The following is a 27,219-nucleotide window of genomic DNA, read 5'->3' as shown; positions in this document are numbered from 1 at the left end:
AACTTGACAGGTCAAGCCAGCTACGAACCTTAGAATTCGGAGGAAAGACTTTGGGAGCGTTTGAATGAGAAGCGGTGTCGAGTCCTCTCTCGGTTCATCCCGACTCCGAGTAGTGAGTAACCATTATTTCAGATCAACGGTCAATCTACATTCCAATCTTAGTCCGAGGCATGTTGCCGAGGCCATCTCAGTCCGAGGTCATGAGCCGAAGCAAAGGCCATGCGACCAACCCCAGCTACTAATGCCCGACCTCAACATAGATGAGGCCGAGGCTGAAGCCAGATGTGGTTGCTCCGAGTGCCAAACGAGAAAACTATCCAAACGTGGCGCGCCTTTAAGACATGACACGCCGCACAAGTCCATGGATTATAGATAATATCTCCACGATCAAAATATCTCGCTGACTGAGTGAATCATGCCAAGATTGACGGACGTGGATTGTTCGACCCATATGTATAAATACTAGGGGACCCCATTGCTACAGGTACGCAAGATCTCTCACCCTCTCTCTACATTAGGCAACTTAGACCCAGATTCCCTCGCCTAACTCCTTTGCTCACCTTTTTGTGCAAGACCAGGGCCGTTCAAGGCTCACAGCATTGAGTGGAGGGTGGTCCAGATTTTGACATCAATATATCTCTTGTAAAAGAATTTATCAATGGATACATTTATTAAGATATAAAAATCTTTATAGTTTTAAATAGTGGGTCCATTTATTATTATTATTATTATTTTGAAATGTATCACAATACTATGCTATTTTTAAAATAAAAAAGCAAAACAACTAACTGGACAACTAAGGAAAACATGTATATAATAGAAGATGTTTTGTGGAACCTTCACTTAGTGTAGGAGAATTAAAGTTCTATCAGAATTTTTGGTAACAACAATCTTAAACTAAGTATTCTATCTAACATGATCCAATATATCACATATACTTTTATTATTTTCAGACTGTTGCCTATGGATGATGAATCCAACTGATGTAGAAACTGGTGTCTGTTGTGTTGATGGGAGAACATCCGGCCTTCATCACGATTAGTTCTGTTGCTTTGGCCATCCCTGTCATGGGGCCCACATGAGTGCAGTCATGGATTATCTAGACTGTCCATTTGGTGGGGCCCATTGAAAATGCACCATTAACCATCTCTGTTCCTAACCATCCATTTGGAGTTTACGGAATGGAATGTGTTACTGTTTAATTTGGACGCATGGCCACGTGTTATGAACAACTCGAATTCAGTCTAACATATGTGATTAGTATTGATTGAACGTTTATGACCTTAGGTGTTGAACTAGCCAAATTAGGATTAGACCCGTGAAAGTTGATTTGACTGTTCAACTATCAATGTTACAACGATCAGACAATTTAAAAGGAGGGTTAGTCATTCAGAATGAGATTTTTTTGCCCTGAGCTAATGAATTTTTTTTCAATGGCAATAGGGTTTTGGTTTCTCATCAACAAGAGGATGATGGATGAGTAAGATCTAACATTAAGGGTAGATCACCGATTTTATTAATTAAGAAAGATGAAGAGTACAATTAGTGAAGGACAAGTAAATTAAGTAGAGAAATACAAATAATTACCTATGATTTCTTTTGTGAACAAAACAACCGATGTGTACAATTTGCAGGATGTGACTAGTGTGATTCACCAAGTAAGAACTTAGTGATTCGCTAAGCAAGAACTTGGTGATCGGTGATGTGATTTGACGATGGTAGTCATGGATATTTAAACATACTCCTAAGGCATACTAAAACGTTGGCGCTAGACAGTAGCAGATCTAAGTTTAAATATGAGCTTTGGGACTTGCTGTAGTATGGCTGGAAAGAAGTGAAGTACCTAAGCTAAAATGTTAAAACTAACGTTGTCTATATTGGTTGTGTGTGGTGAGGGCCTGAAACTCTTCTTCGAGTGCTGCTTATATAGGCTTGGAGTGGCGGCGGCCGTGCATCGGTTTCTTTACGGGTCCTTGAATGTACAATCGGCCATGTCCTTGTAGGATTCAGATTCTTCGTGCCATCATAATCTAATTTGCTTCTAATTTTGGATGAACTCTTCTTTAATTGCTTTAAACTTCCGTAGTCTTTGAGAAAGTATCAATCATCTCAAATTTTTTTTACCATTTGGCATGATTATGTGAGATGGCCTTGTCCTGCATATACTATATTGTGAGATATCTAACATCGATGGGATTTAAAGAACTTACATATGCTACATATCATATGCGACACTCATGCGACGATCACGTCCTTTAAGTAGTGTTCCTCATTTTCTATTATAAAAGTGTGTATGACTTTGAGTCATTCTACTTTTGGTAGGCTACGTGTCATTGAAAGATATGGATTGAAGACTTCTTGGGGCGTGAGTACAATTTGACTCCCATCATTCATACACGAGTGCTGGCACAAGGCAGCGTCTCATTAGGCAATGTGGAGTATTTCAGGCTAGGTGTAAATGGAATGATACAATAGCATATGGGTCCCATAATTGACCATCCGTCCACCTTAAGACCTACATGCTAAAGAAAATGGACGATCGATAACATAGGTCATATCATTTGATATGCCTAGCTACAAACTTTTAATTGTGAACTGCATTGGAATTTTCTACAATATCTGCCTCTCCCTCTATAAAATGATGGGAATCCTTTAATTATTTGTGCAAGGTGAGATTAAAGATGTTAATTGTGGAACACGTACCAATGCGGCGGGTGTTGGAGATCCTAGGTAATCATTAAGTGGGGTAGAAGCTAAGAGTACTCTAGCTTGATTAATGCAATGGCCTTAAGTTTCTCATGTGTGAATCGACACACATTCTGCAATTCCTACTTTTAAACTTGCATGAATAACTATAGTTACTAGAAGAGAACTTGCACCCCATTGGCTATGTATGCTAACGAAGTGTTCGACCCTATCTTTCCAGCTAACACATCAAAATTTTGATACATCCAATATTGAAAGGGCGAACCCCAACATGAATATCAATCTCATGCAAAATCACACTGGTCCACTAATTTTTTGATGCCCATCTATACATTGAGCCAAATAGTTATCTATCCATTGATTTAATTGCCAGTACTCTAATAATAAGGTAGCCCGCTTGAATTTTTTTGCAGGTAGTCTCCATCTTTTTATTTAAGAATGAAAAATAGTCAAGGGAGGCAAGCATAGTGAGGTCAAATACTACGCACTCAAAGAGAGGGTAAGGAATCATTAAGCATTCATTACATATATAAGAATGAAGCTCATGATTGCAAATTATTTGATAAAAGGATTAGTATCGAAGTCCTATAGGGATGGTACAGAGACAAAGAGCCTTATAAGATGCTTTTGATTTCATTTTAGATACTGACAAATAATTAATGAATGATTATATTTTATCTTTTTTTTTTTTTCACACATAGATTTGTATGGACAAAATAGCAAGAATATCTTTCCATAAAGGCATTATAGCAGGCATTATGTGCAATTAGGCATGATTTGTTTATGATCATTCATACTAATTGTGTTGGATGTGAGTGCTAGTGTTGTGATACATGGAAGAGATTATTCCTATTTATAACCACAACGATTCACATTAGTGGTTTCATTCCATAATGATTTATGGGGCATTAGTAGAATGAAATGTGACTATAATGTCTTTTAAATTGTGTATGTATAAAGTTTTCATGATTATTGAGCTCATGACAATTAATTTTTAAAATTATAGATTTTTGAACCAAAATAAGTTTTTCTTAAAATGTGTTTAGCATTTGGATGAAGTGGGAGAATGTTAGCATGTCTTTCATACGGTCGCCTACATGCACGCGCACAAATTGCGATGCATGTATGTATGGCCACTTTGTCCTCTGATGAAAAAAAAATTGGGCTCAAACTTTTAGATCTCAATCATAATAGGAAACTTCAAATTAGTGTAAGCTAAACTGAGTACGGAATGAGAGTTCATGTAGGATTTAGTTTTTACAATGGAAGAAGAAACTAAGTTTATAAATAAGAGACACTCTTAGCTCTCTTATTGATGCAGGGATGAACGTGATGAGGTCAATCATCGTCTTCCTCAAGGATAACTACTTCGAATCCATGGAGCTTCTCTGGACTCCTCACAGAGACTTCTCGAATCCATGAGGAAAAGAAATAGAAATAATTTTAAGATATATGAAAGAAACTTCTTGAATGATTGATAGATGAAATAAATGAGTCTACAATCCTTTAAATAGGGATACCAAGACTAGGAAGAAGTTTAAGAATTAAACTATAACTAAAACTCCCTAAAATTCATAACTTACTATAAATAATAAAATTTCTATTTATAGTAAGTGTCTATGTGGGCGCAACTCCTAAAGCCCAACGGATGAAGAGTTATAATCAAACTAAAACTTCCTAAAAATAGTAAAAATAGAAATAAACATGGAATTCAACCATTAATATGATGGAATCTCGCAAATTTGACATGGGTAACCCAGCTATGCTAGGTTGGTTGGCTAAAGTAGCTCGTCCTACCCCAAAATCATATATGGTACATCAAGTAACTCATTCCGGTTTGTGAGATATGCATGTTTTCAGGTTCTGACGGTCTTGATGACTTTTGCCTCTAATCGGGCCTTCTCTGATCCATCTTGGACATGAAAGTGTCCACGACCCACTCTATATCAGTCCCCTCCACTTCAAAAGAACTCGTCCTCGAGTTATTGTGCTGCTTCGGTCCTTGATACTCGATCTGGTGCACCGTAACGATACCTAGTTCTAAAGTTACGATCAATTTATGGTCTACATTCTTTTAGTCCAACCATGCTAGGAATGTATATGTGACACGTTCTACATCAGACCCCTCAACTTGCAAAAAACTTGTCATTGAGTTACTCAAGGAACTTGGCTCATGATTTTGAGATAACTTTTGACGCCGATGTTTATTAGCTCTTTTCTTGTACTTGGCATTAAGCTCTTAAGTTGACACAATACATGTACTAATGCTTTTCTTGACTTGACTAGTATCGATAGGTTCCTTTACTCCTACCTTCAAGATTTGATATTTTTTCTGACTCACCTAATAATGAGAGCGGTTGGGCAAGCTAGCCCCAGGGACAAAGCCTATGTGATGTTAGATATCCCTCATGGAGGACAATCCATCGAGTAAATCTTCAAGCAAGACTTCTTTAAATTCGTTGAAGAAAGGCCTTAAACTTAGAGGAATGTCTAAGGGTTTCAATTCCTCGCCCTTTATTACTACGACGTATACCTTGTTGACTTCCTTGGAATCCTCCACGAAACCTCGAATGGTCAAGAGGGAGCTCTCCTCCACTTTAGAAGCTTTGAGGTGTTTCTCTGATGCCATATGGGCAAGGATTATCTTTCGACCGTCCTTAACAAAGATGTAAACATTGTCTCATCCTCGTGGGTCGCATCACGATCTGATTGCCATGGTCGACCGAGTAACATATGACATGCTTCCATATCTACCACATCACAAAATATCTGATTTTTATAATTTTTACCAATTGAAAATGGGACAGTACATTGTTTAGTTACCTTGGTCTCGTTCACTTTTTTTATCCATTCAATTGAGTACGGGGAAGGATGTTTTGTCGTTGGTAGCTGTAACTTGTCTACTATCACTCTTGAGACGATGTTCTCGCTACTTCCACTATCTATGATTACATCACAGACTTTGCCATTGTTGGGGCACCGTGTATGGAATATATTGTGTTGTTGTGGATGTAATTCCTTCAATGGGGTGTATAATAATCCCCTCACAACTAGAGATTCACCACGATCCTTACCTGTCCATTCATCGCCATCTGCTCTTTCCTCAGTGGCTTGTTCATCTTCATCAAAGCCAGGGTCTTCTTATGCAGCCTCACTTTCAGTGCCCCCTTTGTTAATGGTCAAGTGGGTTGCTGGGCGTTGAAGCCTAGATGGGCCACTCCCACTGGTTGCAAAAGGTTGAGAATGTCCTGCTACTAGTTCTTTTTCTCGGGTCAGTTCTGAATCTTAAGTGGGACCCGTTATCGGGGGGCCGAGTTGAAGGGTAAGGCTAAATAGGAACTCTTACAAGCTGTGTTTCTACACCACCTGCCAACTGAACTACTTCATTCACGGTTCTTACTGGGTGCATCTGAACTTAGTCCTGAATCGCCAATCGTAACCCACCTATAAATCGTGCTACCTTTTGTGATTTTGTTTCTGACAGATTGTTTCATGTTGCCAGCCAACCATTGGAATTCTTCAGTATAATATGTGATGGTTTGATTCCCCTTTCGGCAATTTTAGTATCGCTAGAATAATACCTGCTTATAATCATTAGGGAGGAATCAATCAAAGAAAGCGTGTCATCCGTGACCATGATGAGATGGGTGCCTTGTTCTGTCGGGCACGTGAGAGTTGTAATTGATCCCATCTTGCAGAAGCACCGAATTTTAATTTAAAGGCTACCAACTTCACCTTTTTATGCTCTGACACATCCATGTAATCGAAATATCGTTCTACTTCGGCAAGTCAGTTGAGGAAATCTTTTATACATAATAATCCATTAAAATTAGGAAGTTCGGCCTTACCTTGATAGTCTCTTTCAACATAATCTAAACGATCTCCTCTATGAACTGGTCGTCGGGCAAAGCCGTCATCGAGGTTTTCGTCGCTAGAACTCACATTATCTGGTATAGCCCTACGATTCACCCATGGTAGTGCTCTATAGAAATCGGGATTGTGTCATACAGCAACCACATGTGGTTGAGCATCGCTTTGAGCTCAGGGCGTAATTAGTATATCAACAATACGGTTGAGGGTTGCTTGCAGCCCTTGCATGGTCAACTGACTCTCCTGGTGGAAAGCTTTCATTTTTTCTGAAAGATAATGAATCCCTGGATCACCATCTATAGGATTTTGGTTCATACCTTTGTTGTTTGCTATCGGCTCGAGGGGAGTCCTCACTCTGATACCAATTGACGCATGGATGAACGTGATGAGGTCGATTACCGTCTTCCTCAAGGATAACTACTCCAAATCCATGGAGCTTCTCTAGACTCCTCACAGAGACTTCTCGAATCCAAGAGGAAAAGAAATAGAAATAATTTTAAGATATATGAAAGAAACTTCTTGAATGATTTATAGATGAAATAAACGAGTCTACAATCCTTTAAATAGGGATACCAAGACTAGAAAGAAGTTTAAGAATTAAACTATAACTAAAACTCCCTAAAATTTGTAAATTACTATAAATAGTAAAATTTCTATTTATAGTAAGTGTCCTATGTGGGTGCAACTCTTAAAGCCCAACGGATGAAGAGTTATAATCAAATTAAAACTTGTTAAAAATAATAAAAACGGAAATAAACATGGAATTCGACTGTTGATATGATGGAATCTCACAAATTTGGCATGGGCAACCCGGCTACGCTGAGTTGGTTGGCTAAAGTAGCTCGTCCTACCCCAACTCATTTCGGTTTGCGAGATATGTCTATTTTAAGGTTCTGACGGTCTTGATGACTTCTGCCTCTGATCAGGCCTTCTCTGAATCATCTTGGACATAAAAGTGTCTGCAACCCGCTCTACATCACTTATTCTAATCTTAAAATGGGTGAGATTACCCATCTATTGCACACACTTGACGATGAATTGGGGAGAAAGTGAGCCAATGGCATTAGTACATGTTGGGACAAGGAATGACTATCAAAATTGTTTAAATGTTTAGAGGAGAGAAGTGTATCGTTAGTTCGTCATGGCTCAAGATAAGTGATAGTCACTTTTCTAGTTCCTAGTTTTCTAGTTGATATCATTGTTTATATATGCATTTCATGATCCGAGTTATGGAATCATAATCATCAATTTGATTCCATGAAAAGTTAAGAGGAAATCAAAGCGAAATGATTATCTCCGCAAGGGGCATACCTTTAACACATTATGGATTCCTTGCATACTGTCTACCGCTAAATGAAGGCTACCAAAGAACAATGGGAAGCACTCAAAACAAAGTATTTGAAGAGTGTCAATAATAAAAAGTTCCTTATAAGTAAGTTCTTAGAACTCAAATGATGGATGAAAAACATGTACTTACCAAAGTACATGAAGTCCAAGCAATCATTCAATAAATTGTTTCATAAGCCACTAACCTAAATAAATCTTTTTAATTTTTAATGTTATTTTCTTCATTATTTCCTAGTTAGAAAGCTATATAGAAGGGCTTAAAAAAAATGAGATGATATCCTTAGAAGATCTATTGAAATTCCTTTATATTGAGGAGAAATCAAGATTATATGATCAAAAGGAGTGACTATAACAAATCCTCACTAAGGCAATTTTAGTTTGAGAGTAATGCCAATTAGAAAAAGAAATACCTTCGTATAATACACACAATGATAGGATATTTAAGAAAACAATAATGGAGGATTTAAGAAGAATAAATCCAACAAAGGGACAATATTCTTTTACAAATTTCAGCCACTTTAAGTGTTGCCAAAATTATAAAAAAAATACAAGCAAAACAATGACAGTTCAATACGATTGAAGACAATGATCTCATTGTAGTCATTGTTCAAGTTAACACGATTGGTGAGGATAATGGCTAGTGCCATTTGTAGGAATATATGTTCACTTCCTATGGATTAGTATGGACAATCAAGAATTATACATGGAAAATGCCCCATAGGGAAAATCGTAGGCAAGGGAAATGTGTTGCTAAGTTCACACTAGGCAAAGTCATCACTTCAAATAATGTACTCAATGTAGCAAAATTTTGAAATAACCTTGCATTAGCAAACTTGTTATAACACAATTAGGATCCTTAAAAATCATATAACTATGGAAGTAGAGATTTTTAGAATCTATTATATCTTAAATTATATGGCTATCCTAGAAGACCCAAGCAAGGTTTTAAGTCTCATTAAATGTATTGTTCAATGATATTAACTCAACAGTAGGCCTATAAATTCATAGTTGTTGAATCTAATTGAGTTGTGTTAGTGCCTGGCTTTTTTTAAAAAAAAAAAAATTTAATTTTTTTTTAAATGTAAGTGAGTAATTATTATTTACTCTTATAAGTCACTTTAGATTCTTTCACTTGAAGTTGATAACTGCTCGTGTTTGGAACACTGTGACACTAAAATTGAGAAAATGATAAAAGGAATATACTAAAATCTATTGGGTCCCATCATTATATATGTGTCTGATCCATGCATCCATCCATTTTATCTGTTCATTGTAGGGCATGAGCCCAAATATGATGTAGATATGAAGCTCAAGTGGACCACACTAGAGGAAATAGGGAGAATTGAATGCTTATTGTTGAAAATTTATTGAGGACTACAAAAGTTTTGGATCAAGTTGATATTTGTGTTTATCCTTCATCCATGTTTGTGTGACCTTATGAACAGGTTGGATGACGGGCCTACACCCCCATGGGCCCTAGGAAGGTTTCAACTTTGAATGGTGAATGTCATTATCTCTCCTGTTTCCTATGTTGTGGTCTATTTGAGCTTACAATCTGCCTTATTTTTGGAGTCATGCCCTAAAATGAGATGGTAAAAAGGATGGACGGCATGGAAAAAACACATATATTATGGTGGGACCCACATATTTTATAGGTACACATTTCCATTCGATTTCACACATCCAAGCATGGTTTTCAAGGTATAATTAAGGGGGATATTTCCCTTTCTTTTAAACACCATTTAAAGTAATGATTACTTATTGATACATAATTATGATGTAATTTTAAAAAATAAGTAGGCCCTTAGCAAACACCGTAATAAAATCGAGAGCGGTAGATTTCTTTGAATGTTCATTTAAGTCATCACTTAGAAAGAGTTTGATTAACTATGCATTAGTGGCATACCTAGTAATTAACCAACCCTAAAAGCCTTAAGAAATGATAATGAAAGCTTAAAAGTAGAAATTTTAGAATAACACAATCTTCAAATTCTATTTTTATCTCCTTTTTGTGGAAGGAATAGAACATGAGAATCTATACTAATATGCAACATAGAAAGCGATACATTGACATTTAAATGATTCCATCGGATTATAAGATGCTTCATTTTAAAAGAATGTAATCATTGTTAATATGGATTCTATAATATAAAATAAAATTTAAAAATTAGTAAATCTACTACTTTGAATCAAAACTGATAGGTAGCCCCACTCATTTTGATCGACCATAATTTTTCAAGGGGGAGTGTGGATAAAACACTATTTGTTCAGACCAGGGATTCTGTTCTCATAGCTCAGATTTATATGGATGATATAGTTTTTGGTACCACATGTGAGGAGATGGCTAACTAGTTTGCCCACTTGATGCAGTCTGAATTTGAAATGAGCATGGTGGGTGAGCTAAATTTTTTCTAAGATTACAGGTCAAACAGCTTGGAAATGACATTTTTGTGAGCCAAACAAAGTATGCTAAGGAATTACTAAAAAGATTTTATCTTGAATCTATTCGAACTCATCATATGCCTATGAGCACCACATTAAATTTATCTAAAGATATATTAGGAAAAAGTGTGGATTAACACTTGTATCAAAATATAATCGGCAACCTCCTTTATCTCACAGTCAACAAGCCAAATATAACGCTTAGTGTAGAGGCCTATGCCCGATTTCAAGCTGACCCTAAAGAATCACACCTGACTATTATGAAAATAATTATTACGTATGTAAATGGGACTACATATTTTGGCCTCTAGTACCCATTTGATACTAAGACAACAATTGTAGGGCACTCAGATGTTGATTGGGATGGAAACACGGATGACCAGAAATCCACTAGAGACAGTTGTTTTTACATCATGAACTACTTAGTGTCATGGCATAATAAGAAGCTTAACTTAATCTCTCTATCAATCGCGGAAGCCGAGTACATTGCTGTTAGTAGTTGCTACGCGATGAAGCAAATGTTAATGGATTATGAGATCGAGCAAGATATGATGACACTATTATGTGATAATACAAGTGTCATCAACATATCGAAGAATCTTGTATAGCATTCTAGGATGAAACATATTGATATCCAACAGTATTTTATCCAAGAGCTCATCGAGGAGAAAATTATTGTGCTAGATTATGTGCCTATTGAGAAACAATTGGCCAATATCTTGACCAAGCCATTGGATGCCAATAGATTTAACGATCTTCGAAAATCCATCAGAGTATGCGCTATATATATTGACGTAACCATTTATTGCACTTATAGGTGAATTTGAGGATTCAAGCCTTTTTTTTTGTGTGTTTTATTTGTTGTCCACTTGAGTGTGTATTTTAGGATTAGGAATCCCAAAATTTGTATAAACTTCTTAGAAAAATTCTTTTTAATAAAGTTGGAAGGTAGTACCCCCCTACTCTGTCTGTTCAATGGGTCCTCGATAACATCGTTGGGATATCTCAATGACATTAATGAATCCCCTCAATGCCATTGAATTATCGGGTTAACAACTTAAAACCCTGTGCAACATTTCATTTTCATATTCCAGTTTTGGAGGTTTTATGCTCTCAGTTAATAGCAGGTCGAAGGAGTACTTGCTCGAGTTTAGGCTCAAAATCCATGGCTTCTTCCAGCAAATCTTCATCTTCAAGCCTCATCCTTCTGATTTGGTGCATTTCTTGGTCGATGGGTGTCTCCTTCCTTTTGCATTCTAAGTTTCTTGTATTCTTTAATGTTTTGACTTTCTTTTTCTTGATTGATGGTTTAAATCATCGAGAAATTATGGTTTGAAGTAAAAAAATAAAAATAAATTCTCACCACAATCCATACCTCATTTGCATTTTCTTCATCTTTAGGGTTTTGTGTTATCCATTAGTTGTGTGATTGGGGTTTTCTCTTGTTGTCCTTGTGTTATACCAATCAACACCAAGGAAGGCTCTAATGGATGCCTGGTCATCTCGATCAATCCACTCAAAAAACACTTGCACTTAAGAGGGCTAACCATGCTTCTCGTTGGTCATCATCTCCTTAGCCCTCATCAAGTGCATCTGAACCATCCAGGGATCCTTTAATGTCGGAACCCCAAGTGAAGGATACCCCATTGGCCAAATACAAAGGTCGTAAGATTATTTATGAATGTAGTATCGACGTTATGTGCATTCAACCCTATGACATAGATGAACTGTTAAGATCCGTAGGTTAGAAAATATACTGAAATTCAAAGGTATGGTTCAAAAGAAACACGCATATAGATTTCTGTCTAAATGTAAAAACTCAATCAGTCATCCCCTATCCATTGATGTTGATATTGGTGACCATCGCACTCGGGTTACCCTTGCTCATATAGCCAAACTAATTGCTATTCCAGTATCTAGAGAGACCCAACTAGATTATGACATGGCCTCCTCACATGTATGTGTGATGATGACTAAGTTTTTTGTAACAAGCATGATGAGTCATGGATAAAAGGCAATGCCCTTCGGTCATCCATGATGTCTAGTATGTTTAGGCTTCTTCACTCAATCTTCTCTATGAATGTCTATCCAAGGGGGTCTAACCCTGTCAACTTGATGCCCTTTATGGTTGATATACTTTGCAGTGTCGGGTTACATGTTAGACTTTGTCTTCCTTCTATCATTCTACATCAGATTGCATATATTGTGAGAGGAAGTCGATCGACGACTCTGTCTTTCGGTCATCTTATTTACCTATTAGTAAGGGATTGTAGATTTTTGTCGATAAATGGTACCCCTATTCCTCCCACCAAGATCACACGTGATAACTTGAAGAAGATGAATCTCTCACCACCGGAGGAAGAATGAGATCAGGAGAAGACACACTAGATGCATGCGATCATGTGCAAATGGATGCCGGTGACACACTGCTCAATGAGCCCTCACAACCACACCAGGCCGGTCTAGACACCACCGCATCAAAGCCATTAGCTTGGCACCAGGACTGCCTGGATCAACTGCTTGTGACACAGATAAAGATTCGAGTTATCCAGACTTAGATTAAGGCAAAGCAGGTCCAACACAACGAGCGTCTGACTAGGCTGGAGCTGATGATTCAAACTCTGTAGTACACTACTTAGGACATATTGGCATATCTGACTTGTCACTGTGACGACATATCAGGAATGGGTCCATCAAGCTAGGGGAGTAGAGCTCTTAAAGTCTAGAGGAGTTTGTATTGATGAGTCATTGACCATCCTGGTCTTTTTTTTAAAAAATTTTATTTTATTTTATTTTATGACTTGACGATGGGATCGAGCACATTGGTATACATGTACATGTTAGGGCCGCTATGTATTTTGGATGATATGTAGTTGTGTTGTGTTTTGGACACATAGTGTTTCATTGCTATATATAGATATTGTGGTTGCTACCCTTTATGCTTTATTGTCTAAAGTTTTTCTTTTTATAACTTTAGACATATTTTCTACGCTTAATTGGTATATGATGATATATGTATGTCTTTATGATAAATCACTATGGACTTCATGCTATTTGTTATTTGTATGAGATTATCACGTTGCATCCTTTGTCAGTCACTGACAAAAAGGAGGAGAACATACTCCCACCAAAATTGCGATATATCTTTTTGCAAGAATTTTTTGGTGCAAGGATTTAGGGAGAGCAATAGAGATTGTGTATACATGTCTATTGTGTATTGATTTATATTTGTAAGTCATGTATAAAATCATGTGAGACATGTAAGTTTGGGAGTCATATTATATTTTGGGTTGCCATGTGACAATGTCTAGAACAGGTTTTGTCACGTAATTAACAAAGGGAGAGATTGGAAGTGCATCATTTTGTCAATTAGTGTGAGTTGTGAGTCATCGATTTCGGAGAGCCCCATGAAATGTTTAAGATTAAAGACTCGAAGATCATCAACATTCAAAGCATTGAAGAAATGAGAAAACGACAAAGTGCCTTAACCTCTTTAAAACTTATGCCTATGTAAGTTCCAAAATCATGGCTCTCTAGCTAGTCCAAACTCAATAGGAATAGTTATTCCCTTGTTATCTAGTAGATGGTCTTTGGAAGAAATTAAATTGAATTAGATCTCCAAATTTATAGACTGATTCGATCCCATTGAGCGATCCTTGAGGGGTCTTCGATGACATTGAGTAGTTTTTTTCAAATATGTCTAGCGAGTTTGGATAATTTTATCTAATTTTCTTAATGGAATCGAGGAACTTTCGATGACATCGAAGAGTCACCTCGATGACAGCGAGACCCCTTGATGACATCGAGTAGATAAGTGTAAACTATCTAGCAACTTCTTATCTGAAATTCTGACTTTCTTGATGCTATTGAAGGAAGGCTCAATGCCATCGAGTTAGAAGATTTCTGCCCATTTTTAAAAACCATTGCAAGCTCCTCTATTTAACCTAAAGAGAGTTTTTCTTGCAAAGTGGTGAGAAATAGATAGAGCATTGAGAGAGTGTCATTCCCTTACTAAAATCCCTATTCCCAAGCTCTTTCTTTCATGGAGTTCATTGTTCAATCCTTGTGATTAAGTACATTTATTGAGCATTCAAAGCTCAGATTAAAACATGAACTTTAATATTCATTAATGCCCTAACCCTGATCTTTAATGGCAAATCCTTGGTGTTAAAGGGCATTAAATGCTAGTACTCAGGTATCCTAACTTGTATTGTAAAGATCCCTCACCTTTAAGTTAGGTTTTTCTATCCTTCTCGCTTACAAAGGCATATCTATTGTAAGGTTATTGTTTAAGGGAGATGAAGAAGAAGCTTTCATGATAGAGGAAGCTCTTCAACAATGCGCGTTCATGGGAGCTCATCCACTTTGAGTAAGAAAGTTATTTATGAGTCCATTTTATCTGGAAATTGATTCTTGTGTAGAATTGGGTTTCAGAGTTTTATAAACAAAACTCGCCAAGTCCTTGTATAGGCCTCCGACAGGAGCATACATGTGTCATCCTTGTGTATGAGATTTTATTGAGTTTGAGATCCAAACTTACTAAGACCTTGTGTAGGCCATCGACGGATGAAAAACATATAGACCTTGTGTATGTTGTAAAGGTTTATGGTAAACCCAATTTAAAACCATTGTGATAGTAAAATTCAATACAATCTAAGAGAGAGTGCATCGGCCGGGAGTGGAGTAGGCACATAACCGAACCACTATACATAATGTGCAATGGGTTGAATGAATCTTGTTTATCGTTGGTGTCATTTTTGCTATATGTTCATGAATGCATATCCTTAATGTAGCCAACATGTTTGATGAATTGCACACACGATGATTCACTATACTCATATATATATATATATATATATATATATATATATATATATATATATATATATATATATATATATATATATATATATATCTTGTGTGATTGATTGAGGAAATGGAGGTGGACTTTAACAATTTAATTTAGAAAATTTTAAAATGTCATATTCACCCTCTTTAGGACTAAGTCTTACTTTCTAGCTCCTATCGTAGCGGCTATTGAACTTAGACCACAATTTCAATAGCCATTCGACCCATTTGTCTCTTATGATAAAAAAATAAAAATTCATTAACCAATATATTTATTTACTTTTTGGAAAAACAAAACTTTATGATTTTGAAAAGTTGGTTCAAGTAAGTTTTAAAAAAAGTCCTAAAATCAATTTATTTTAAAAATATATAAAACATTTGTAGTTCATGTTGAGGCACAAAAAATATTCATTGCATGGATATTGCGTGGGTCAGAGAATTCCATGGTGCGAATCCTTTCCAAGGTTGTTCACTCCTTATTTTGGTAAAAATGAGTGAAGAAGGGTATTTTGGTAAAAATGAGTAACTGAGGGTATTTTGGTAAAAATGAGTAACTGAGGGTATTTTGGTAAAAATGAGTGACTGGGGGTATTTTGGTAAAAATGAGTGAAGAAGGGTATTTTGGTAAAAATGAGTGACTGGGGTATTTTGGTAAAAATGAGTGAAGAATGGTATTTTGGTAAAAATGAGTGACTGGGGGTATTTTGGAAAAAAGGAGTGGATGGGTGTTGCCTTATATGGAGGAAGAAGTAGTTGTACACCACTATTTAAGGGAGGGCTTGGTGAACACAATTGTTTAAGGGAGAAGGTTGGGTATTGCCTTAAGAGAGAAGTGGTGGTGATCACCACTATTTAAGAGTGAAGGGCCTGGGATGCCTATAAATACCCCTTCCCATGCCTCATTCGGGGGTTGGTCAGTTGGTTGTTGGAAGACAAGAAGGAGGAAGGTAAGAGAGGGAGAGAGAGAAGCTGTTGTGCGACCAGCGCAACTAGAGAAGTCAGTTGCGCGACCTGCACAATTGGAGAAGGTGTTCCACCTACCACGCAACCTCTTTTTGGGAAAATCCCATTCCACCATCCCCGCAATCTCTTTTTGAGGAAATCCTATTGCGCCGTCCGCGCAACATGCTTTGGAGAATTCCCATTGCGCCACACATTAGGGAGCTTTGTCTTGAAGAGTTTCCATTGCGCGAACCGCACAACATACTTTTGGCAAGGCTTTTAACGCCACTTTGCTTGGAAGTGTGTCTTAAAGCAAAGCTTTTAACGCCACTTCCAAAGGAACTTTGTCGGCCTTTTCCATGAGCCGCTTTATGAGGAACCTTTCTTAAGACAAACCTTTTGTTGTCCTAATTAAAAGTCTATGCGCCACTTTGTGAGAGACCTTTCTTAAGACAAGCCTATTGTTGTTTTAAAGTCTATCCCATGCCTAACTTTGTGAGGGACCTTTCTTAAGACAAGCCTTTTGTTGTCTTGAAGCCTATCCCATGTCGCCACTTTGTGAGGAGTTTGTCCTAAGATAAGGCTTTTGTTGTCAGATAATTCATGCACCACTTGGTGTGGAGTTTGTCTTAAGGACGGGCTTTTGTTGTCTTAACGGATACTCCATGTGCCACTTCTCTCTCCACTTGTCTTAACACCAGCCTTTTCATGTCCTAACAAATGTTTTATATGAGCCACCTCATGTAAAAGAAGGTTGCACGCTCCACATTTCAAGGAAGTGCGCTCCGCATTCCAAGGGAAGTGCGCTCCACATTTCAAGGAAGTGCGCTCCACATTCCAAGAGATGTGTGCTCCACATTTCAAGGAAGTGCGCTCCACATTTCAAGGGATGGGCGCTCCACATTTCAAGGTTGCGCACTCCACATTCTAAGGAAAGTGCGCTCCACATTTCAAGGTTGAGCGCTCCACATTTTAAGGGATGTGCATTGCACATTTCAAGGAAAATAAACGAAATGTGAAGTATAGAAGAGAATTCCAGAAGAAAGAAGAATTTATCTGTGCGATTGGAAAGATGAACGGAAGGATTATCAGAATTTATCGCACGGCCAGATCAAGGGTTTCAAGCCTGCACAACCTTTCCACCTTGGCGATGAATATCAAAAGCGTTGAAATGTTGCCAAAATTGCCATCAGACTACCTTTTATTTTATTCATTACGTTGCATTGATTGTACTCTGTTTTCAGAATTAAGGGAATCCGAGGATGTAAATGAACTCAGAATGAATAGATATATTGTGATAATTGTTCTCTCATTATTTCTTTGTTTATCATTGAATAAATCCCCCAAATCAAACGCATTTGTTTTCTTGTCGAAATAGTTCATACAATAGAAAATTTTTAAAAAATGCTAATATGCATTTGAGAAATTTGTGTAATGCATCTCGATTTATTGCTGTTAAATATGTTGGAGTTTAGTCTTTGGATGTGGGTCATCTTTTAATGATCCAAATCATCTATTCAAGGATGTGATTCATCTTTCAACGATAAAATAATTATATGATGGGCCTCCATTTAATATTTTGCATTTGAGTCTTATCCTTTGAATATGCACAATCACCTTACATTTGAGTAGTCGGAAGGGTTAAATGTTGCAATTTTAAAGTTTTCTAATCTCTCATATGTAATAAGGCCCACTATATAAAACATTTGAAAAGGGCTATGATCCAATGGCTAAAGCCTTAACATGTTGAAATACTTTCTATTGTATTCTAGTGAACATCTATACAACATTATTGGTAAACTCAATTGGACCCATTTAAACACGACTACCCATTAAAATGAGTAGGCCTTTTGTATAAAGCTCTAAAATATTAGTTCCAAAAAAGTGTATAAGTAATGCTTTCTATTTTATCACTGGTTGGTACACATGTGCAACATGTTCCACTATCTATTGATGGCCCTACATGTGCCACCATTCAATCTTCAAGCGCCTCTCATGTGCCAATGTGTACATGCATCGTTTGTCCTATATTTTCAAAGTCCATCTTTAAGCTCTCCAAATGTGCATCCATTTTCATTCTATGATATTTGTAAAGGTGTTTGAAAAAGATAATTCATAATGAATTGTCCAAGACATTATTAAACATAAGCCTATTCAGTATAGAACAATTGCCACGTTCAAATAGGCTCTGAGAGTTAGTCACAGGTCGTTTGGCTCTCATAAATCATAACAAAGGGTTGAATATATTTTGCGAACTAGATTCTCAATTTAAGAGATTTTGTTTATAGTATTTGTGTATTAGGAAAGTTATCTTTAAGAATTTACACACACACACACACACACACACACACACACACACCGAATATCAGAAAAGAGTTGTTATGAGAGCAAAGGACTTCCTATCGTTTCTAAAAATATGATTGTTGGATGTGAATCCATTTTCGAAAATCTCGCAATCCATCTTAAAAATGGAATTCATAAAAGGGTCTTTTTTTTTTCTTTCAGAATTAGATTATCATAAGAGTTTACTTCTTAGGACATAAACATAAATTCAATCCCTCGTAAACGGCATCCATTTTCAAGGGATATTCTTTGAACTTAGGGGGTCATTTGGATGCCTGTAAAGTCCTTAAGTTGTAAAGGGATTAAAGTTAATCTGATTACGGGGACTATTTGGATGCATGTATTTGCCTATAAAGGCTTTATAGGCTGTAAACAGATTACATGTTTTCCTGTAATATGAGACCTGGTAAAAAGCCATGTTTCAAATTATAGGTAAAATCTTTACAGCTAAAAAGGCATTATACATGTTAGAACACAATGGTTACACTTATAATATACGGGGCCCACCGTAATATGTATGATACATCTAATCTATCTATCATGTACTTCCCTTGATGCTCTCCTCTGACTCTAAAAAAACAGCTCGTCCATTATTAAAAGGACCACACAAGGGAAGGATGGAACGTCCCCCATTAAAACTTTGAGATTGCATTTGGGGCCCACTATGATGGATGGTAGATATCCAATCTGTTTAGTGTGTGCATGCTTTAATGCTCTCTTAGGGCCCTAAAAAAAGCAAGTCATTCTTATGTGATTTACAAATTTTGGAAGGTTCACCACCCAAGCTCTATGGTATGAATACCTACTTTATTTATTGTAAACAATTTACAAGCTAGCCAAACACACAATCTGTTTACTTGTAAACAGATTATCACTTAAAAGCCAAACATAATAGCATGTAAATCGATTACATCTGAAACTCTTTTTATGTATAATGTGTTTACAACTACAAATTAAAGTTACAGGCATCCAAACGACCCCTTATAGGAGAAGAGGAAAGGCCGTGTTTGGGCTTGATATTCTTTGAAAAGGAACCATTCACATGCCAACAGTTTTTAAACTAAAGTTTGTGTTTCAAGTTGAACTATGGACCCACTTACTCATATTTGTGGGCCTGACAATTCTATGATGAGCGATAATCTAACTCTTTTGGATGCATGAGAGATACAACGTATCCACATTGATGCATATATGATATGTGAATGCATAATCGAGGCCTTTCGTTTAAGAGTCCCTACAACAAGTGAGGCATAAACATTTTATTTATTTATTTACGATGACAAGGTGTCCCCACCCCTTTTTTTAAGGCAAGGCTAATCGGTGCGGATGCATACAATCAACTACAAACCATGCGCATAGGGTAAAGCATGGGGAAGGAAATCAAATTCATGACACTAGCCATTCGCCTAAATTTCGGATGGTTCAAGAGGCCTCATAGCAAGTGAGCTATAAATTTATCGTTAAATTGTTTGGAAAATCCTAACCCTCGAACCACTGGGTAAAAAAACTTGATACCAAAACTTACAAAGCACAAAAAATTGGCAACCCTAACCTGAATGAAATAATGATCAAACTCTTTAATTATATAGATTAATAAATTTGTAAAATGAATATCAAGCCCGTCTAGCTCAGTTGGTAGAGCGCAAGGCTCTTAACCTTGTGGTCGTGGGTTCGAGCCCCACGGTGGGCGTATTTTTATAATAATTTTTTCTCTTTTGAATGCACGGTAGCTATGTGGGGTCTGCGGAGATAAATCCACTCCGTTCATCAGTTTCTAAAGACCACAAAAGAGCATAAGTCCAAAAATGAGGAAGATCCAACATTCATGTGGGCCACATCATGCGAAACAGTTAGAGAACTGAAACGTCCACCGTTGAAGCCTTCTTGGAGCTGACCATGATTTTTACATGCCATCCAAACCGTTCACAGGGTTACTGCCACTCAGATAAATTGTATTCACAAATAAATTCCTATAAAAAACTTCTGTAGCTCCCACAAAGCTTCCAATCATGGTCGTTCAATCCTCACCATTTCATGTGGTGTGGCCCATCTGAGTTTTGGATGTGACTGTTTTTTGGATCTCGTCCTATTGAGGTATTTAGAAACTGATGGACAGAGTAGATTTGTCACGAGCATATGTGTTGGCCCCACATAGCTTCCATCCACAGCAAGTTCCTGCCGCCGGGGGCGCAGGCAATTCTCTCGAAGGTAGGGCTGTCAATGGACCGGGCCTGGGGTTGGCTTGGGCCCTGATTCGGAAGTGCTCGGAATGGGCCTGGCCAGCCAGCCCCATTCAAAATTATGATTTAAAATGATAAATGGCTACAAGGAGAGAACCTCCTGATGAATGGTCTAGATCTCTAACACGCAAGCCATCCTACGGTGGGAACGAGACCCCATATGGTAGCTGTGATGCCTAGCTAGCCTGCATTCTATCAGAATACAGTCCTAACTATAGAAACTCCTTTTTCACCTAAAAATATCAAACACACCATATTTTGGGACCCTCAAATCAGTGGTAGGGCCAAACAGAAATGAAAATTTGAGTGTTTGATTACTAGGATGTTTGCATGTAGTACTTGTTGTTTTCTTTCCATCAACATGCAAGAGATTACATGCATGCCGTATAGGTTGCATATGACCGAGAGACGGCTAAAAAATGGTGGGACAGTTGAAAAGTCGGCCGACGACCCTGTTTGGTAATTATCAAAGTTGTGTTCGGATAAAACATTTTGAACACACTTTCCAACCAAGGATGTAAGCAGGCTTGTTTCAAAGGGACATTTTGTGGCATTGTATGCAGTTTGTCAAACACTCGAATTGTACAAGCACATGCCATTCCTGTATAAATTAGGCATATTGAAATGTATGGACATGCTACACACTTAAGATCAATAATGACATAGATCACTTGAAAAAGTATAACAATGTATGTCAATTTCTTGAACAAGCAGGACGGTACGTGGAGCTGAACACAAGTTGAGCTAGCTCGAAAAATTCGCTCAAACCGACTCGGTTGATCTTGATCCGACTTGACTTGCAGATTGATTTAGGTCAATCCGAGCTCGAATCGACTCGAAACCAACTATATATATATATATATATATATATATATATATATATATATATATATATATATATATATATATATATAAGTAAACGTAAAAACCTAAATCTACCATACCCAACCTGACCCCTCCATTTTCCTCTTCCTTTTTCCTTTTACCCTCCCGAGCGGTAGACCGACAGTGACTCCACCCAACGTGCGACATCGACCCTACCTCTCTCTCTCTCTCTCTCTCTCTCTCTCTCTCTCTCTCTCTCTCTCGCCTTCTCTGATTTCTTTCTCCTTTAGTCATTCTCTTTAAGAATCAAACATGTATGTTTCAATCCATTGGCATGTCTATCGATTGGGTTGGGATGGTAAGGGGGTTGGTTGGGTTGCGTCGGGTTGGGTCAAGGTTGGGTTGCGTCGAGTTGGGTCAGGGGGTTGCTTGGGTTGGGTCAAGGTTGGGTTGCGTCAGGTCGGGTTACGTCAGGTTGGGTTAGGATGGTCATGGGGCTGCTTGGGTTGTGTCTGGTTGGGTTGCGTTAGGTTGGGCTGGGATGGTCAGGGGGCTGCTTGGGTTGTGTTAGGTTGGGTCAGACTTGACATTGACATTTGAATTTTGAACGAACTATAATTTATTTCTTCTAAATTATGTCGGCTTCATGACTTTGACTAAAAAAGTAATTCTCTAATCTATCAACAAAAGGCCATGTGTAGAAATATCATCTGATGACCCATCTGCTGACATTTGAGATTACGGTATCCAAGTCTAGTCCTCAATATCGGGAAGATTGAAGATTAAATACCGTTTGTGTGGAGACAAATTCATGAACAAAACAAACCAACTTAGAATACACTTATCTAGTTGGGGAGGAGACACAAAACCATGTCCTAATGCCTCGCAGGAAGTACAAATTCTATTCCAGACTCTCTTATACTCAAACAAGAGAAAGTTCATCCCATCCACACTAAATTCAACTAGCCACAAAAATATAATAACAAGTCTATTATAATAGATGAATATTCAGAAAAGAGAGAGTGAAATGAATTAGTAGGGAAGAAAAAGAGGAGAATGCCAGATTATAAGTTCTAGAAAAAGACCAATTAAAACTTGTTTTGAAAATAAGTATGAAGAGGCATAGGCATCTAGACATCGATGTCTTCTAGGACAATACGACGCCGAGGTAGGGCAAAGCACGAAAAATAATAAGAGCCATAAAACATCAAAGTTTCTCTCCAGGCTTTCATCATTTTATAAGATGTTGGGAACTCCTTATAAACCACTCATAAAGAAGGCAGTTTCACCGCCTTTTGATTCATAAGAAGTAAACAATTATTTAGGAGAAGATAACATCTTCGGATCTATAAACATATCTCCTATCGTCGATGAAAGGTGATAACTTCTTATCAGCTGGCTGGGAAGGTGCTCCTCAAATGGACCATATTAACAAGTCATTGATGAATGTTGAGTGGATTTAAGGTTTTGTAGTAATAAATGTTCTTATGTTGTTACTTGTTAACTTATAATAACTTGTTATACATTGCCACTACACCTACCTCGGTTCTAACAATCTTGATTTTATCATTTTAATGATTTTATTATGACTTTTAAAATAGTATTAAAAAAAATTCATATAACTTGACTCGACTTGACGCAAACAGCTTAGTCGACCCGACTCGATCCCAGCTCAACTTAGCTCAAACCAGTGAGTCGAGGTGAGCGAGAGGGGTGAGCTCGAAGACCGAGTTGATCTAAGCTCGAGCTTGGGTCATGGTGGGCTCGAGTAAGTCGAGCTTGGCCTAGCTCGACCCTAACTCGACTAGTGTTAAGCTCTAACAACACAGATGACATATGTGCATGCACACATACACACGTATATACTTGAACATTACATGTGGATCATGTGGGGTACTTGAAGGTGGAACGAGGGCACATGTGGGTGTAGACACCCACCCCAGGCTGATAAGTTGATTGAGTTTGAACAAATGGATGGACAACCAAACCCTAACCCTAGAAGCCTAAACCCTAGGAAACCCAGTCCTAAACTCTAAACTTAACCCATTTAACCCAGTCAACCCGGTCAGCCTAACCCTAAACCCTAGGAACCAAAAATCCTAAAGCCTTGAGTCAACTCGGCGAGTCAACTCACTGAGTTAACTCACCTGTTCAGCCTACCTAACTCCATAACCCAATAAACTCACTTGGTTAATCCCAAAACCAAGCCTAATTGGAGAAATGGCCAAAACCTCAAAGCAGCAACCCTCACAGCAGAGCCTTCACACACTTGGAGGATGTTGCCTGCCAAAGTAGGGAGTCCAAGTGAGGAACGGCCGTAGCTTGGCTGCCGCTAGCCACGTGGCAATTCTACTCTTTGGGGCAGAGTCCCTCAAGCATGTGGAGCTCTCCTTTTTCGAACCTTAAGTATGCAGTTAAGGTGCATTTACTCCGATGCTCACTCCTTACCCAAAATTACCCTTTTACCACCTCATCCAACCCATGAGATGATGCCATGTGGCAATCTCCAATCCCAACCATTCAATTAACTTTTGCCCCTAGGATCACCATGAATTACTAGAAAATCAGGGTTAAAGACTATAAATGCCCCCTTCCCTTCTCATTTCAAGGATCCACACACAACAGAATCCACTCTCATTTAGATCCACTCCCATTTTCAACAATCCCTCCTTAGCCTTAGCCCTAGTTATCCCTCCACCAAGGAGAGTGAGAGTGAGAGTGAGAGAGAGAGCTCAAGCCTGGTCTAGCCTAGCCTAGCTTAGCCTAGCCAGAGCCTAGGCCTCTTGAGCCACCTAAGTTTAAATATGAATCACTCAATCTAGCCTTGCAATACTACCGTTCATCCTACCATTCGAGATTCTATCAGTTTCTTCAAATCAATGCATTAGTATCATGCAACATTCATTCCCTTCTTAGCTTCTCTGCTCCTCCTATACATTAGTAGCATAGTGCATTTTCATCGTTTTCACACATTTGACTAGCGGGCATATGCTTTGTAGCTTGCCGATATAATCGGATCTTACCCATCAGAAACTTTAGCCAGTTAGCCGTCGTTTAGCATATATACATTGTATTCCATTGTTTTCCATCGTATATGAGACTTGTCGATATAATCACAATAGTTCTACCAGAAACCTTAGTCGATTGGTCGTTGTTTTATTATAAGCATCAATATAGCATCAAGCATCTCATACTTTGGACTTTACACTTTATCGTTTCGAACGTATGCTCTGTAATTTGCCGATATAGTCAGATCCTACCCATCAAAAATTCAGATCGATCAATCACTAGTATCATTGCATCGCATTACATTTTCTACATGCGAGAACTAGCCTTATTTTTTAAAAATTAGTCAAATCTTGTTATGAAAGACCGTACGTCCGTACGAGCATAATGGCTACCTGACACCTTCCCTCTCTGTAACCGCGATTACTTGGAATCTTTGGAATGTAAACTCACGAGTCATCTTAGGGATAAGGATCTTCAGGTCCTCAATCTTAAGAATTTCTATGGAGTTTAACAGAAAGTAGAATTGTAATAATTGGTCAGTGGCGACTCTAGTCTAATATAACATTTTTACCCCCATTACAAAAGCCCTCGAGCAAGGAAACTAGTGAAAAGAAGAGAGTAGATCTCTCATTCCCTTGGGGAATCCGCCCTCCAGCATTCACAGTGGGGTAGTTGAAGATGACCATTCTCACTTATAGCACAATTGCATGTGTGACTTATGTGCCAAACATAAAATTGTAATATGAAATTGAAGGACCGTACAATGCATCGAAGATGAGGATCGAGAAGAAATCTTAAATAAAATTCGTACATGGTTGGGATGTCATTGCTATAATTGTGATATCCCAGTCTTCTGCACTTTACACCCTTAGAGAAGCGTCGGGATGGGATGAGAGGCTTCAACGTATGTAGACTTGGAGACCCAACCCTGCTTATATAGTTTTGAAGGTGAGGAGTTTGTAACCCATCGAAACTCCTCCCCTTAGGCTCCACATGAATTTGTCAATCCTAGTTCAACTAGAATACTGTGTGTGTGGTACAGTTGTGGCGCACCACCCCTTACACGATTTTAGATGAATCACAAATTTGTGGGGTCCACTGGTATGCCCGTTCACATTATCCAACCCTTAGGGAAATCCAGACCATTGATCAATAAGGCCCACCTTATGAAATTCTTACATTCTCCTACTTGGGCTATATTGATCAATGTCTAGGTTTAATTTTGAAGAGAACATCCAAATGGTTAACCAACGCGATTCTTGGATAATACGGGCAATGCTTCTATAATCCGGTCCATCAAGACTACTAGTATAGGATCGTGGTAGCCATCACAACATTTAATTTTGGTGAAATGACACTAAGCACAGTCACAAATACTACCAGTCTTAATGACATAGATCATGGACTAGAAAGTATAGTATAAGGATTGCACACTTAGTGTGATATATGTGCCTATCCTTAAGAGGTCCTGGAGCTTTCATATATCTCCAATGAAACATAACTTTATTATGCTTGCACAAAAAAATTACGCATATGTGAAGAGAAGTAGAAATTAACTTTATATAAGAATCATCAAAACTTTATAAATGAGAAATGTCACGCCCCAAACTCAGAAAATGGGCTCACAAAATTTTCGATCGCCGAATCCGGTGCCGACAGCCTCCATAGTACCCCATTCTCGGCTCCCAGCGCCCATACACCAGATTCCGATCTTAGGATCCTACAAGGAGGATTTTCAGTATGATTTTTTTCTTTGTAATGGAGCATAACCACAAGCATAACCAAGTCACAAAACAACATCACCACATATCCACTATATCAAAAACTTTTAAGTACAAAGGGGAAAGGGAAATACAAGGTGATCAAAAAGCTCCAGAATGATCAGGTGCGCGCTCCTGCCTCAGCGCTGCTGCTGTCCAACGACACCTGCACGCAACGATCGTGCATAAGCTTACAAAAGCTCAGAGGGTAGTGTAAGTGTGTATACAATATCAGAGCAATGCGGAAGTATATGGTAAGTTCATGAATGCTATCAGTTGTACCAAAACTATATGATGCAAGACATGAATGTTATCGGCCATACCAAGGCCATGTGATGCGAGGCCTATGTAGCCAAATGTCATATGCGAGATGCAAAGCCAGCGTGCCAGTACTCGTCAAGTGCACATATCAGCACAGTTCCTCTCTAGATATCACCAGGGTCTAATACACCTCACACTGACTGCCTCCTCCCTAGCTGCACAGTCAAGCAAGTGGAAGAGACCACACTATCCGCCTGACCAGTAGTCTGCCAATACCTACCCGGCTCGTCGATAACGGACTCATTTGCGAGCTGGTCAAACTCAGCCTAGCTTATAGCCCCCTCACTCGGACGGATAAGGCCACACCCCCTTCCAACCGACCACGACACAGTGGGAGACGCGGCTTACTGGTATTCGGCACTCGGGCGCTCGTGTATCCACTCGGTCTAAACGTTAGAGCATCTCCTGGTACCAAAAAGGTTCTGAGATTTTCACCCAAGGACATCCTAAGTGCCCACAATGCTAAAGTCAATATTTTCGGTATTCGATACGACCATCCACGAGGTGTCCGTGAAGGCCACGGCCCTGATGTCGCTAGGGCGTGTAGTGAATCACGACACACAATG

The 27,219-nt window shown here is 38.3% G+C and overlaps 1 non-coding gene across 1 annotated transcript; it reads left to right on the top strand.

Annotated features, from left to right (window-relative positions):
* The first annotated feature begins 20,115 nt into the window (after positions 1-20,115).
* On the top strand, positions 20,116-20,188 carry TRNAK-CUU (transfer RNA lysine (anticodon CUU)). Its single transcript has one exon. It is a non-coding gene; the product is annotated as a tRNA-Lys (tRNA).
* Positions 20,189-27,219: the final 7,031 nt, after the last annotated feature.

The sequence above is a fragment of the Magnolia sinica genome, chromosome 3 (assembly GCF_029962835.1).
Source record: "Magnolia sinica isolate HGM2019 chromosome 3, MsV1, whole genome shotgun sequence".
Lineage (NCBI taxonomy): Eukaryota > Viridiplantae > Streptophyta > Magnoliopsida > Magnoliales > Magnoliaceae > Magnolia > Magnolia sinica.
Note: the sequence above shows the minus strand (reverse complement) of the source record. Positions and strands in the feature narration are given on the sequence as shown.